We start from the raw sequence: 9,669 nt of genomic DNA, 5'->3' as shown, positions 1-9,669 counted from the left end.
TCGAGAAATGCGTGTTCGGAGTACCAGCCGGCCAGCTCCTAGGCTTCCTGGTCTCGGAACGTGGCATCGAATGCAACCCAGTAAAGATCAAGGCCATTGAGAGAATGGCGATTCCCACCAAGCTTCGAGACATCCAGAAGTTCACCAGGTGCTTGGCCTCCCTAAACCGCTTCATCAGCCGGCTCGGAGAGAAAGCTCTCCCCCTCTACCGCCTCATGAAGAAGACCACTCACTTCGAGTGGAATGACCAAGCTGACCAAGCTTTCCATGAGCTGAAGAAGATGCTGGCCACACCGCCAGTCCTGGCAGCACCGACTGAGAAAGAGCCCATGCTCCTCTACATTGCCGCAACCAGTCGGGTGGTCAGCACCGTCATCATTGTCCAACGCCCAGAAGAAGGCCGAGCCCAGCCGGTCCAGAGGCCAGTATACTATTTGAGCGAGGTGCTGTCTACCTCAAAGCAGAACTACCCGAACTACCAGAAGATGTGCTACGGCGTGTACTTCGCCGCCAAGAAGCTGAAGCCCTACTTCCAAGAGCATCCCATCACGGTTGTATGCACCGCCCCGCTGGCCGAGATCATAGGCACCGAGATGCGTCCGGCCGGGTGGCGAAATGGGCCATCGAGCTGGCCCCTTACGCGATCTTCTACCAGCCTCGCACCGCCATCAAATCCCAAGCATTGGCCGACTTCCTCGTCGACTGGGCCGAGACCCAGTACCTGCCGCCGGCTCCCGACTCCACTCATTGGCGCATGCACTTCGATGGGTCCAAGATGCGCACCGGCTTGGGAGTCGGCATCGTCCTCACCTCTCCCAAAGGCGACAAGCTCAGATACACGCTGCAAATCCACTTTGACGCCTCCAACAATGTAGCCGAGTACGAGGCGCTCATACATGGGCTCTGGCTTGCCAAAGAGCTCAGCATTCGCCGGATCCTATGTTATGGTGACTCGGACTTGGTGGTCCAGCAATCATCCGGCGACTGGGACGCCAAGGATGCAAATATGGCAAGCTACCGCTTCCTCGTTCAGCAGATCAGCTCCACTCGGCAAGCAATACCAACCGGTGTCTCTCTACAACGCCTCCTCAAGCCGTCTATCAAGCCGTCTCCAGAGTCCGATTCCATCTTCGTGCCGCCTGACCCCGACGCGGCCGGGTCCGGCTCGAAGAACCAAGCAGGTGGCCCGGGGACTTTGATAGTCGGCCAGGGGGTATCAGCAGGCGGCTCGGGGACTTCCGTAGTTACGCCCGACCCGGGGACTGCCTCACCCAGCTCGGTGACTGCGGTAGTCGGCCCGGAGACTACACCAACACAACAGGCGGCGGCCGACTCCAGCATTTCACCGCCCAGCCCGCCCACCCTGGTCGCAGTAGCCGTTTTGGCAATAGAAGAAGTCGCAGCTCCGTCATGGGCTCAATCCATCCTCAACTTCCTAATAAACCAAGACCTGCCGGCTGACGAAGTAGAGGCAAGACAAGTCCAACGCCGAGCCGGAGCATACACAATCGTCAACAGAGAGCTCGTCAAGCGCAGTGTCACTAGAGTCCTCCAGCGATGCGTCGAGCAAGAGAAGGGCATTGCAATCCTCAGAGACATCCACCAAGGAGAATGCGGCCACCATGCGGCCTCAAGATCACTCGTCGCCAAAGCCTTCCGCCATGGTTTCTTTTGGCCGACTGCTTTGGATGACGCCAAGGAGTTAGTTAAACATTGCAAAGGGTGCCAACTCTTCAGCTCCAAGCAACACATGCCAGCTTCAGCACTCAAGACCATTCCCCTCACTTGGCCCTTCGCCATTTGGGGACTGGACATGGTGGGCCCATTCAAGACGGAGCGCGGCGGCATGACACATCTGCTTGTCGCCGTGGACAAATTCACCAAATGAATTGAAGCAAAGCCGATCAAGAAGCTGAATGGGCCGACTGCCGTCACATTTATCGCAGATATAACAACTTGGTACGGTGTGCCACACAGCATCATCACCGACAATGGCACAAATTTCGCCAAGGGAGCCTTGGCACGTTTTTGCGTGACGCAAGGCATCCGGTTGGATCTAGCATCCGTCACCCACCCGCAGTCAAACGACCAGGTCGAGCGAGCCAACGGCCTCATCCTTTCCGGCATCAAGCCCCGACTGATTGTACCACTGTAGCGTTCAGCCGGCTATTGGCTCGATGAGCTACCGGCTGTCCTCTGGAGTCTGCGCACTACACCAAACAAGTCAACCGGCTTCACCCCTTTCTTTCTCGTGTATGGTGCCGAGGCGGTCATCCCAACTGACATCGAGTTCGACTCGCCTCGAGTAACCATGTACATGGAAGCAGAGGCCAAGGAAGCACGAGAAGACGGCGTCGACCTGCTGGAAGATAGCCGGCTGTTAGCCCTCAGCCGGTCTGCCATCTATCAGCAGGGCCTGCGCCGCTACCACAGCCGGAAGGTCAAGCCAAGATCCTTCCAAGAGGGCGATCTTGTGCTCCGGCTGATCCAGCGAACAGCCGGCCAGCACAAGCTCTCGGCCCCTTGGGAGGGCCCCTTCGTCATCAGCAGAGCCTTAGGCAACGACTCCTACTACCTGATCGATGCGCAGAAGCCGAAGGCACGAAAGAGAGACAACTCCGGCAAGGAGTCGGAACGACCATGGAACGCCAACCTCCTCCAAAGGTTTTACAGCTGAAATGCAGTATGTATCATGCTAACTTTTGTACTAAGTACGAGACAATAGGGCCCCCGAGGAGAGCTCGTCGACTGCCATCTTTTGTCTATAAATGAAAAGTATCATGCTTATGGCCTTGTCATTGCATTCACTTTTTTCCGTCCGGCACCGGGTTCGACTAGTCGGCCCGGGGACTGGCCGCTTGGAGTTATATTAGAAGTCCTACCCGCAGTTAGACAAGTAGTGTGCCGGCTCCCAAGCCTTCTCTGGCCAAAAGTCGCAGTTCGAAGAACCGGCTATCCGGCTGGCAAGAGTTAAGGGCAGGAACGGGTGCCCACACAAAAAATGGCTAGGGACTAACGGACTAATATAACAAAAGCCGGTTTTTCTCCCACCGCCGACCGGCTACCAGAGTAGCCGGCCGGCCGGCTTCCATTCACTTCGCTCCAATCTAAGAAAGCTCGAGTACTTGCCTTCCCAGAAGGGGAAGGCGGCAAAGGAAACAGCCTAAGGATAAAAAGCATACGTGAATGGAAACCAAACATGCACACAATAATATTTACATAAAAGACCTTCAAAAGGCCAGCATTCAACATAGTTTGGATACACCCCGGTGGGTGGAACTGCGGAAGCTTAATAAAATTGTTCAGAAGGCAACAAGCAGGAAAAAACAAGGACGGCAGATTAAGCCGGCGGAGCGACTGACGAGCCAGGCAGGTCGGTGGAGACGGCAGTGCCGGCTGGAGGAGTGGCCGACTGGCGAACCTCGGCATGATCACCGCCTCCCGTAGAAGGCGCGCTTGCGCGCGCCTCGTTGCTAGAGGCACGGTCCGGCTGAGGCTGGTTGGCTGTTCCACCGGCCAGCTCGACGTCTTCGCTTTCCTCTCCCTCGTCGTCTTCGCCTTCATCGCTGGAGGCGATCTCTTCTGCCGAGTCTTCACCCGCCGCCGGGTCCAGCCCGAACCACTCCTCCGGCTGGGCAATGCCATCATCATTAATCTCGGGAGCGAAGAAACTGATGTCAGTACACTCGGCGATTGTCGATGCGCGTTGGGCGATAGCCGGCCGCACCTCCGCTAGCTCTTCGTCGGCCTCCAGCCGCCAGGTGCGCAGCTGGTCCAGGTTCAGCCCCGGATACCAAGCTCAGACGAACTCCAGCGCCCACCCAGCTCCAAGCCGGGCCGCCGATGCCTTCAAGGCCTCGAAGCGGCCAACCGCAACCTCCAGCCAGTCGGCAGTCCGACTCGGGGTGCGGGGAATCGTCTCGCTTGGCCAGAGGGCAGCCAACACCTGCGCTCTGGCGCGCTAGAGGCGGCGGAGCATATGATGAGCCGGCTGCAGCCGCGCTTGGACTGCCAAGAGTTGCTCTTCGAGCGATCGACTCGCGTCTGGCGCGACTTCAGCCCCCGCCTGTCGGCGCTTCGTGATGGGCCTCGATGGTTTGGGCGGCGAAGACGGAGTAGCCAGGAAAGTAGTCTGCACAGAGAATAAAAAGCAGCTCAAGTCAGAACACAAGTCAAGCGGCAAGGGGCAGGCAAGGAGCGAGGAAGGCAGCTTACCGTCGATCAAATCCTCAATACGGCCGAAGCCTTCATTCAGCGCTTGCCTGGTCTCAGCCCAGCCTGCCGCTTCAGTCTCGAACTCGGCCTTCAGGGCGGCTTCGTTATCCTGCGCCTTCTTCAGAGCCGCCTTGTGGCTCTCCTCCTGGTCAGCCAGCTTCTTGGCTAGGCGGTCACGCTCCAGGACCAAGGCGTCGTACTCGGTTTCCTTGGCACGAAGGGCGGCCTGCGCCTCGCTGAGCTGCCCCCTTAAGTCGGCATTGGCTTCTGCGAGCACGAAAGACAAAAGAAAAACCAGTAAGGTGAAGTTGTCAGGAAAGATCCGACCCGACTGCTCAGCAGTCGGCCCGAATCTCGGGGACTACACCCAGTGGGTGCGCTGACGCGCCCCCACAGGAGATGAACGAAACCAAGTACGTACTCCGGCTGCTGATCAGGTCTTCGGTTCTCTGACCCAGCTCCTGAGCCTGGGAGTTGAAGGCGGCAGCGCGGAGGTTATGATACTCCTGGAAGATTAGACAGGAGGCGAGAATAAGGTAGTCGTCAAGGAAGATCCGACCCGACTGCTTAGCAGTCGGCCCGAATCTCGGGGACTACACCCAGTGGGTGCGCTGACGCGCCCCCACGTAAGAAATCAAGAGAACAAAGCAACCAAAGATAGAAGACTCACCCGGATGACGGCCCGTGTCGCAAGGAACTCCTGGGTGTATTGCTGCAGCGAGGCGGCTTGGGCTTGAAGCCGGTTCCGAACCTCTTGGGCCGCCACATTCAGCTCACCCGTCCCGCCGCTGGGAGTCCACTCGGACGTGCCGGTGCTGGCCGCCTCCAAGGCCTCCGCCGTCTGGCTGGCACCCGTAGCTCGGTGCGGCTCCGGTGCAGCGGTGCCTCCCCCTGCGCGCTGGCGCATTGCCGGCTGCACCTCGAGGCCGGCTCCTGCTTCCGGCTCACCCCCAGCCGACTGCTCTAGCGCCGCAGCCGACTGGCCGCCTTGGCCCGCTCCGGTTGGCGCTGCCGGCGGCGCCCTCTCCACGAAGATCACGGAGTCCTCCCTCCGCTCCATCACCGGCGGTTCTTGGTTGACCTCCTCCAGCGGAGGCATAGGAATGTTGGGGGCCACGGCGCGGAGGGGAATGGCTAGCAGCAGAGGCTGGTTGTGCGAAGCCTCCGCCTCCGTCTCCACAGCTGCCGCCTCCGCCCGGGCCTTGGCTGCTGCATCGGCCTGCTCCTTCGTCGCCTGGGCAGCCCTTCGCCCCGCCGCCTCCCGCTCCTCCCGCGCCTCTCGTGCGTTCCGCTCCGTGGCCTCCCTGAGGTCGGCGCGGGGATCCACGCGGCGGGAGCCTGAAGACCCTCCAGTCAGCCCGACTATGGAGCCGCCCGGACCCCGCTCAAGGGAAAGCGGCGCCCTGTCCGACGAGCAAAGAAAGGTTTAGAAGAGTTTTCAATCAAAAATAAGAACAACAAAAAATATGTATCCAAGCATTCGACGACTTACGCTGAGATCGCCTGCGGCTGCTTCACCGCCTTGCGGAAGCGGGCCGCCTTCGCGGCCGCCTCATCTCGCTTGGTCGCCGCTGTGGAAGCCTTGGACTTCTTCGGCCGGCTGCCGAAGAGGATCGACACGGCCCGGCGCTTCTGGGCGCCACCGCTAGCAGCCGGCGCGGCGGACGAGCTCGCGCCTTGATGATCAGGCGCCGGCTGGCGGCACGGGGCGACTTCGACCTCGGCATCATCCGGCCAGTCCTCGAAGCCGGCCGTGAGCCCCGCGCCTCCGACCTCGTCGCTTTCCCCCACGATGGTGTCTTCCATGGCGGCCGCTCCCAAGTCCGGGTCGTCGGCGTTGTCCACCGCGCGGTCAGGGACGAGCTGGCGCTCTACCCCTGCGGCCCCGGTCGTCGGCGGAAGGAGGGTTCTGCTAGGAGCAAACCGACTTATCAGAGGCCGACTATCATGAGGCCGCCTACCAAAAAAAAGAACTTACGACGGGCGGAGGGTTGGCGCAAGAGTACGGCCCCTTGCCGTACCGCCAATCCTCGGCGAGCTTGCAGTTGGAGATATAGTTCACCATGTAGGAGACCTCCGCATGAGGCATCTCCCTGGTGCTCAGCCGGCTTGGGTCGAAGCGGCCGCTCATCTGACAAACCATGTGAGGCCGACTTTGGAGGGGAAGAACCCGGCGCTCCACGAAGGCGGCCACCAAGTCGGCTCCGGTCAGGCCCTCCGACTGGATCATCACCCAAAGCCGGGAGACGGCTGCGTTCCCGGCCTGAGACAGCGACCTGGCCCGGTAGCTCCACGAAGGTTGCCTCCCAGCCGGCGGGCCGGCTACATAATCAGGCAGGTTGACGTAGTCGCCTTGCTGGGCGACGTTCTTCACGTAGAAATAAGACTTCTGCCAAAGCTTCACCGACTGGATCAGCGGAATGGACGGGAACGGATTGTTCTCACTCGCCCGCCTCATGGCAATGAAAGCTCCGCAGGGGGCGGGCACGCCCGCAACGACGATGCCGAATTTGCTCTGGAAGAATTCCGCCCAGAGCTCGAGCGTGGGGAGGACCCCAAGGAAGCCTTCGCACAGCGTGACGAAGGCTGACAGCAGCATCACCGCGTTGGGCGTGAGGTGATGCGGCTGGAGGTTGTAGAATTCGAGGAAGGCTCGGAGGAACCCGCTCGCCGGAAGGCCGAAGCCGCGCAGGCAGTGCGAGCGGAAGATCACCCGCTCGCCCTCCTCCGGTGCCGGCGAAATCTCCTTCTCTGGCGCTAGACGAACCCGAACGAAGTTCTCGCCGGGCAGGCGTCGTGTCTGGCGGAGGAACTCGACGTGGTCCTCATGGACGTTGGAGCCATCCCACGAGCTTGACAGTGCCATGGGGCAGTGCGGCGAGAAGCAAGATGATGCGGCGGCGGAACGAAGCGACGGCGGAACGACGTGGCAAAGAGCTGCTGCGGGGAAGAGAAGAAGAAGGAGGGCGAGAAGGCGCGAGCCTCTGTCGCTCCCCCTCCTCCTCCTACTTATAGACCGCGCGGAGGAGCCGAGGAGGCACGGCGTGGGGGAACGTGGGGATCAACTGCGCCCACTCCCCCACGTCCCGTGATTATTGTGCCTTGATGGCAGAATAAAACTGCCGCGGGAAGGCGAGCGGTCCATGTGGGCCGCGGAAGATCCGTTCTCGGACCGAGGCCTACGAGTGGCGGGCCCGGGCCTGCGGCGGCGTCCCGTCGCGCGCATGCGTGGGCAGGATTTCCTCGCCACGTGGCCCGCGTTCCAGCCTACGAGAAACGGAGCTTTTCCGAAGACGGCGTGCACAAGCAAAGCCGGCCCCTCAGGATAGGAAGCTGACCAACCTTCTCGTCCCTTTATTAACCTCGAAGCTCGCTCAGCTTCGGGGACTACTGTCAGAGTAAGTGACCACGGGTAGCCTAGCCGGCTCCCCTGGCCTTTTTGAGAAAATTACGAGCCGATCCGGCTCTCAAGAGTCCAAGACATGGGGTCGCCTTCCCCTAGCCGGTTGTCTCCCAGGCCGGCTATTGGAAGGCGGCCCGACTTCAGCCCTCATGAAGAAAGCCGCGGGAGGGCCGGCTCCAAGGAGCCGGCTCCCATAAAGCGGTCAAGACCGTACCCTCGAAGTCTACATCCACATAACGGCGATGTGACGGGGCGAGGCTACAGTGGAGACTGCCACCCCCGAATCCCGGAGCGCGCCTGGCACAGTGCGCCGTACGGGTGGCCATGACCAGTCCGGCGCAGCACTGTTGCCACGTTGACCCTGATGTCATTCACGACGGGCTACCAGTACGGCCCACGGGCGGTGGGCCCCTTCGGGCAGAGAGACACCCGAAGGCGGCCTGGCCTCCCCAGTCGGCCCAAGATGGAGCCGGCTCTCTCCAGCCGGCTTGCCACCCCCTCGAAGGAGACACCCCATTAAGGAGACAAGACGCGGTGAGGCTACAGTGGTCACCCGCCGGACGGCAGCACTGTAGCCACGCTTACCTCGGTGAAGCCCTCGTCACCAAGATTGAGCAACAGTAACCAGCCACCGACAAGGCCCTGGACAGTGGGGCCTGCCTGTCGACCAAGGAGCCGGTAACCGGCAGGACCCACCAGCCGGCGGGCCCCAGCAGCCGGTGCAAAAGCCGGAGAGCAAAGACACAGACGGCTGGCCCCCACGCCCAGCCGGATTACCATTGTACCCCCGGGGGGTACGCCTATATAAACCCCCCGGGACACCCATGCAAAGGGATGGATCCATGCTAGTTTTAGACACCACGTAGGGGGAGAAGAGAGCAAGCAGAGCCCTTCTTCCTCCTCTCGCCAAACAGCTCAAGGAGCATCGTGTAGCTACTTGTTCATCTAGTGATCATGCGGAGACCCCGCAGAGCAGCAGTAGGGGTGTTATCTCCACGGAGAGCCCCGAAGCTGGGTAAGATTCGCCGGCGTGCATGTCTTCGCCTCATCCCGTTTCCAGGCACCGGCGATGTTTTACTGGCTCCCACAATGATAAGCCACCCGTTGGATATGTCGCACCTACCACCCGACAATATGTGTATCACTACGATCGAGATTCAATAAACCATTCACCTTGGGTGTATGACCACAGAAGGTTTTATTCATGTAAACAGAATAACAATTATTCTTTGACTTAAATGAATAACCGTATTGCAATAAACATGATCCAATCATATTATGCTCAACACAAACACCAAATAACATTTATTTTAGGTTCAACACTAATCCCGAAGGTAAAGGGAGTGTGCGATGGTGGTCTTATCAACCTTGGAATCATTTCCAACACACATCGTCACCTCGTCCTCAACTAGTTTTTTTTTATTTTGCAACTCCCATTTCGAGTTACTACTCTTAGCAACTGAACTAGTATCAAATACCGAGGGGTTTGCTATAAACACTAGTAAAGTACACATCAATAACATGTATATCAAATATGACTTTGTTCACTTTGTCATCCTTCTTATCCACCAAGTATCTAGCGAAGTTCCACTTCCAGTGACCATTTCCTTTGTAGTAGAAGCACTCAATTTCAGGCTTGGGTCTAACTTTGGGCTTCTTCATGGGAGTGGCAACTTGCTTGCCATTCTTCTTGAAGTTCCCTTTCTTTCCCTTGCCCTTTTACTTGAAACTAGTGGTCTTGTAAACCATCAACACTTGATGCTTTTTCTTGATTTATACCTTCGCCGATTTTAGCATCGCAAAGAGCTTTGGGAATCGTTTCCGTTATCCCTTGCATATTATAGTTCATCATGAAGTTGTAGTAACTTTGTGATAGTGACTAGAGAACTCTGTCAATCGCTATCTTATTGGGAAGATTAACTCCCACTTGATTCAAGTGATTGTAGTACTCGGACATTCTGAGCACATGCTCACTCGTTGAGCTATTCTCCTCCATCTTGTAGGAAAAGTACTGTCAGAGGTCTCATACCTCCTGACACGGGCATGAATAC

This window comes from Triticum urartu, chromosome 2A, assembly GCF_056163025.1.
Source record: "Triticum urartu cultivar PI428250 chromosome 2A, HENAU_Tu73, whole genome shotgun sequence".
Classification (NCBI taxonomy): Eukaryota; Viridiplantae; Streptophyta; class Magnoliopsida; order Poales; family Poaceae; genus Triticum; species Triticum urartu.
Note: the sequence above shows the minus strand (reverse complement) of the source record.